The 6,662-nt window shown below is 43.2% G+C and overlaps 1 pseudogene across 1 annotated transcript; it reads right to left on the bottom strand.

Annotated features, from left to right (window-relative positions):
* Positions 1-591: 591 nt before the first annotated feature.
* Positions 592-2,529, bottom strand: LOC308150234 (heat shock factor protein 5-like; annotated as a pseudogene). The gene is made up of 4 exons: positions 2,076-2,529; positions 1,424-1,764; positions 1,237-1,331; positions 592-1,095 (listed from the first exon to the last, which is right to left on the bottom strand). The product of its transcript is annotated as a heat shock factor protein 5-like (transcript).
* Positions 2,530-6,662: the final 4,133 nt, after the last annotated feature.

Genomic DNA, 6,662 nt, shown 5'->3' with positions numbered 1-6,662 from the left:
ATCTAAGATATTATTTAAATGACATACAATTAGCATTGTAAACATGTCTTTAAAAAGTAGCAACAGCAAACTGGCTTATTCAGAGAATCTCTTGAGTCTGAGAAGCAAAACGGAGAACTTTAGCCATCCTGTTTAATTATGGTCAAGATTGTTGCTTACATGCCGCTTCGACCAACAAGTTCAGATCTAAAAGATAAAATGACAGGATTAGGATTTCAGAATTGTTGCCATATCTTTAATCAAATGTTATAGGTTGGCTTAATTCACAATGTATTGTGGATGGATTGTCTTACCTGGAGATTTAGGTTGCTGTCTGCTGCTTTTGGTCTCCTGGGACAAACTGACATCATGCAGGGCATTGTTGACCTCTACATCCACGGCCTCCACGGCCTCTGCTCACCTTGGTGCTGCTGAATTTATGAAAAAATTACATAATCCAATCTTGTTAATTTCAACCACAGAGTTCATGAAGACAACTGGTAATCATACTGTACATGACAAGTATATAGATTATATTAGCTTTCTTTGTGAACTGTAGCTGAATTCTTTTTAACTTGACCATTCCCATTAAGAACTACAGTGTATTCTTTGCTAACTAGACATGACAGGTTTCACAGCACTAACCTTCTGAGAGGCATTGATAGGGTTAGTCTCAACATCTAGAGAGCCAGGTTCCTGCTCCTCCATTTTCACTGGCTCACCCGCAGGACCACCGATTGTGATGGCTATTCCCTGAGGAACTTTCCCTGGGACTGCAATAATAATGGGCCCGCAAGGAGTCACTGGGTTGGCATCCATGAAAACAGGCACGGAGCTGGAGTTGGCAGAAGAGTCTGGCTGTGAAGAGACTGGGTGAGAGGAGCTGTGGATGGTGGTGGTGGGCTGAGGACCAGATTTAGGGGTGGCCAGGAAATGCTTATCTGGGGTCCCCACTTTTACCATGCGTATCTTGGGGGAAGCTTGCAGTTCACCAACTAACTGGAAGACTGTGTCTAGGTTGACAATGACATCACTTTTCTTGCTTTCCTGATTTTCACTGCTCTGCCAGTCCTGGTTTTGGTTTCCAGGAGACAGAAAGCCCACAGGACAGTTTGGCTAAAATATGGGATTGAAAATATAAATCTTATAGCTTTGCATGAAAGGCCTGCAATTTCATCTTTGAACAACTTTCTACCCATGTACTTATGAATTCCACATCACTGGAGATAGATTCGCAGAAATGGGCTGTTCACCTACCTGGTAATCGCTATAATGGGAGAATGAGGGAGATGTCTGTTGCGCACTCCCTGTCATGTCTGTGTCCACTGCTACTGGGGGGCAGCACTGGTACACTGATGGAAAACAAACACATTTTTAACTTAGATGAATGTTTATAAATCACAAATGCAGAGTCTTTCTGTACATATAACTGATGAGTGTTCACATAATTGCCTGGGGAAAAGAATCCAGGTCGGTATTGTGCATGCTGGGGGATAAAACCATTGAACTTCGGCCCAGGGATTGCAAGGCCTTGTGAACCCTGCTGAATATGCACAGTGGTTGGGCTTGACTGCGGACAGGAAGCGTCTGCAGGAAACCCGTGGATGACCGATATTGGGATTCCCTTGTCTGTGTAGAATATTGTAGGTGTGGGGGCATCACCATGACCCAAGACCCAGCCACGAGGTGGGATTGGGGTCCGAACATACTCCTTCACAGACTGTGATACGTTCTGGTGATATCGGTAAGGAGATGCTCGATGTCCTTCTCCAATATACACAGAACCTGTAGAAACATTGAGAGATCAACAGTATTTATTTATTTTTGCATTAAACATACAAACTGGGTGGTTCTGGTTCACACTAAGAATGTTCTTTGTAGTGTAAGACAGCTATCGATTTACTTGAATAATTGTTTATTACATACTTGGGAACTGGTATGATTAACAATGTACCTCTTCTGTTATTGTTTAGTTTTCTACTATTACATGGGACATAACCTCCCCCACGGATACTAGTTGTGGTTGTTATGCCCTGTTGTGTACATGTCTCTGTGAAATTCAATAAAAAAATATTAACCACCAAAAAAAAATGTACCTCTTTTCTCTACTTTAGGCCTACCACCATTTGCGGTCCGCAGTCGGGGAAAGCGATTAGGTGGCCGACAGTTCACCTCTAACCCAGCTTTCATCTTGGCCTTGTTACTGCTGGTCAGCCTCTTCAGATTGACCAGGAGTTCAGGACGGTCCTGTCTGAAGTGTGGGTTGTGGAAGTGATGATCCTTCTTGAACCCGAACACCTTCTTGAACCCGTACAGGTTCAGCTGGCGGACGAAGCTGGTGAAGTTAAACGTTTTGAACACGTCCACGTGTTGAACACGTCCATCAAACGGCTGCATCTGGGGGGACAGCAGCTCAGCCTCAAACAGCTGCTGGTCTATGATCACACCTTCCCCAGAGGCGTTCCAGCGGATAGAGGGGTTCTTGGGGTTGATGACCAGACTCCACATCTTCGCGGGGAAGTTGTTGGGGTTTATGGGGATGGTCCCCATAAAATAGTGTTGGTTCATATTTTATATATTCTCATATAATCTGTTGAGAAACACAAAAATAGTGGACAGAAGTTCACTATAAGACATGCCTAATGTAATGACGTGTATTCTGGAAATGTTGGACATTAACCAATGTTAACCTTATGTAGTTTCATTTGAAAGTATTTCACTCCGGCCGGGGAGAGAACGGACTATTGTGACTAGCACAACAAGTCCGCTAGCGATTAAGCTAACAGTCGCTAACAGTTTATCACTCGAGTGGTCAAGATGTTCTGGCGATACTTATCGTTAGGAAACTAACTAACTCTAACCAGCCGATTTATACGACGATATCTGTATTGTATTGCCGTGTTTGTATTCATTTAATTACAATTACAAGTTCAATACACCATACCGTTATTCTCTGACCGGGGCTCCGTGTCGTGTCTCAGAGGCAGAACGGTTGACAGAGTTCAGAATACCGTTGGAGTTTGAATTCCAAAGACCGTCTGAGCTCGAGACCATCACCATGACCACCACCTTGACCAATAATAATAATTAATAATAATAATAATAATAATTTAATTTTAATAAGAATAATTTTGCCATTTAGCAGACGCTTTTAATCCAAAGCGATTTACAATTACGAATTACAGGGACGTTCCCCCTGGAGTAACTGAGGGCAAAGTGCCTTACTCAAGGGCTAAACACTAGTAGTGGTGTGGCTTCAGGCGGGATTTGAACTCCCAACCTTCCGATCACAAGTCCAACTCACTATCCACTACTAGACCACCACTAATTTTCGCGGCTCGGGCGAAGAAATTGGCTAATTCAAACCATCTAACATCCAATCTAATCCAATTGGCTAAATCCAATTTAGGCAGTTTGCGATTATTATTATTTTTAGAAATGCAGAAATTCACATATGCTATGATTATTCATTATTGCTTTTTGATTGATATCTCCTATAAATAACGACCTCTTGGGTAACAGGCTACCTGTAAAGACCATTCATTCATACTCGAGGACCGTGTCTGTGCGTGCGTGCGTGCGTGTGTCACTATCCATCATCTCTCCAAACCCCACTAGATGGCAGCAGTGTCACACATGTGTGCACTGAATGAAAACACACATGCCAAAATGGAAAAACAAAACAATTGATTTGTCCCAACTAAGGAGTGCGTTTCAATTGAAAGAATACGCTCAGTGACTGACTTGATATAGGCTTTATTTTAAAGCAAGTGATAGACATATCAAGCTTCAATCATAGGGCTACATGGTAATTGATTTTTGCAAGAATTTACAATGAAGCAATCTATCGTACACTTGCAATTGAGACTCGTCGGAATTTTTAGTTGTGGAGATGATTATTTATTTTTATGAAAATATAGTAATGACCTGTGCTCTAATTGTATCTTATCAGAGCAGAATTTCAACTTCCCCACAGGAATTGGTAGGCTATTTCCTGTTACTATGCTGTGTCTCTCGCCGACTGTTGACCAAGAAGTTGTTGATCTAAACTGGCACAGTGCCTGTGATAAGGGCCTTTGGGAGAAGTAGACTACACACCATTGCTGTGTGTGTGGGAGGCTAGAAGGAAAGCGTAGCCTTTTTCTCGCAGACAGATCGGGGGACATTCAGGGAAGTTTCATATCTAATGTTTCATGGATTAAGAGTTGTTAGAACCCGCTCATTAAAAACACCTGGTATGTTCTCTTTCACATGAACTGGGGGACATGATGGCTGAGATGCATAGACTGTGACAGATACAGACACGTGTGGACACGCAGATACAGAGGACCAACCAGGAGGATGGCACACACTGTTACCTTCAATCTGAACCCTTGTCAAATGGATCCTGAGTATGAGTAAGTAGCCCTTCCCTCCTCTCTGTATTGACCAATGTTTTGTATGTGGACCCATGTGATTAGTTGCTCTTTTTAAAAAAAATTGCTAATCATATTGTCTGTGTACTTTATTGCTCCTGTTATGTACAAACTGCTGTTGCAGTTTATGCTCAAACTGTTTTCACTTGCTCCCAAACGTACAGTATGGTTACCGTACAACTGTGTTCAGTTCAGCTCTGCTATATAAATCACACATGGTTGTATATCCAGCTAGTTTTCCTCTCTTTTTAGTTGCAAATTCACATACTGCCCTTGTATGCTATTACACACTGTTGTTTTATTTCAAGGCCAAGATCGAAGTAGCCTACCCTATCTAAAGTTTCCATTGTTTCAGCTCAAGGTTGTGGTGGCCAAAATACAATATGTTTATTATTGTACATGAAGTGCTGTATCTTAAATTAATGTCTTGTGTGCTTCTATTTGACTGATATTGTCATTTAAACCGTATTTATTTTGCACATTGTTTTTGAAGCCTGCTTTGCTCTTTGTCCTCTGTCCTGTTTCATTTGGAAGCAGTGACTTCAGTTGTCTTGGGAACATTCTCTGGAGAACTGGGAAACCATAAGACCTAGGCCTACACTTCATTCATGACTACTATGGGTTTTGTTTTCTATTTAGATATGTACAATGAAGTATAACATTGATTTCTGTCTGCATGATGTCATGACGTGTCTCTATTGCACAACATTCCCCAGGAACCTTGGAGCTGATGACATGGCTCAGGTCTGTCAGCTCTTCAGGGAGCCAGGACCGGATGTTGAGGGCAAACCTGAAGCCCTGGAAATGGAGGACCTCACAAGGCAAGAAAGAGGTAACTCGAGTGGGCTCTGTTTACGGAGAAACGAATGAGCATGAAATAGCTCTTCAAACATAACATTCGGCAAATGTACAGCACCAGTATGTCTTATTAATTCTCATCTAATCTCAACCGTGTTTTCCCTCACAGAGCGTGGAGGGATGAGGACAGATGAGAGCAGGCTGGAAATAGGTGATGCACCCATTCAGGCACGCCCTCTGATGAGGAGCCGCTGGTCTGCTGCCACCCAGAGGGTTCTCTCCTCCATGCCCAGTCGCACTGCCGGTAAGATCACCCTCTTAGCCAAACCAGGGCAAGGATTTTGGGGGATTTGTGAATATTTTGATAGTGTGATTTTTTGGTTGTTGTTGCAGGAATGGCCTTGTTAAGGTTAAGGTTATACTGCATATTCTGCTGTTAACATTTGTTGAGTTCTCCCATGTGTTATCTTACTGTGCCAGGAGTTTCAAACCCTAGCTTGAGTAGTGTCTGTGGCCTTGCCACTCTCTATAAAAGCCTCTGACTTTACAGTACCATATCTCCTCACACAGGACAGAGTCGCGTTGCAATCATCACCCAGTGCAACAACCGTTCCACTCAGCTGCGCAAGTATCGCCAGACCCAGCCCGCAATCCGAGACATCGCCCACTCTTCCAGACCTTGTAACCGTGACTATGGCACAGAGGAAGACTTGGAAGATGTCTGTGAGGAGGGTGAGTGTCACTCCCAAACCCACTTGTCAATCCTCTCCTAGTCACAGGTCCTTTCACCGGGAGTTGCCCTCTACATATGTGGGACATTTAAAGCCAGACCCTACTGCATCTACTGAGAGTGATGCTGTTGGAGGGAAGCCACTCTGGTGCGATTGCAGCTCTCTAGAATTTGGTTTAACAGACAGTTGTCCCTCTCCAAGTCTCTCCACTGGGAGTCAGTGTTGGCTGTGTCGGTGGGATTTGCTGCAAGCAACAAGACAAATGGCAGTGAAAATGGTTTAGCTGATGTGCTTGGATTACAGAGACCAAGAGGGAGCAGCTGGTGAATAACCTGCACAGTCTGTCTGTGGCTGACCGAATGTGCATGCTGCGCACCATGCCTTTCAGTCTGGCAGAGAAGACTGAGCTGAGGTATGGATTGTAAATCATAGTGCAAGAATGACACACAAAACGTGTTTAGATCTTCAAAGATTCCACCTTATGCAGTTATAATCTTCCCTTAGAAAACGTGTATTCAGTGACAGAGACTCCAACTTAAGCAGTGAGGCTCCCTGCTATAGCACCCTCCATATTTACATTTTGAGAGTGAGTATAATTCACTATAAATACTGGCACAGAGAAAGACTGTTGAGAAACACATGGCTTGGTTCGTTATCAGGCAAACTGAGATGGAAGGCATGATGATAAGATGTGTGTGTTGGTGTCTGTGTATTTCCCAAAGGTCTTGCACCATGGCAT

Source organism: Nansenia antarctica (assembly GCF_963989245.1).
Source record: "Nansenia antarctica genome assembly, chromosome: 2".
Lineage (NCBI taxonomy): Eukaryota > Metazoa > Chordata > Actinopteri > Argentiniformes > Microstomatidae > Nansenia > Nansenia antarctica.
Note: the sequence above shows the minus strand (reverse complement) of the source record. Positions and strands in the feature narration are given on the sequence as shown.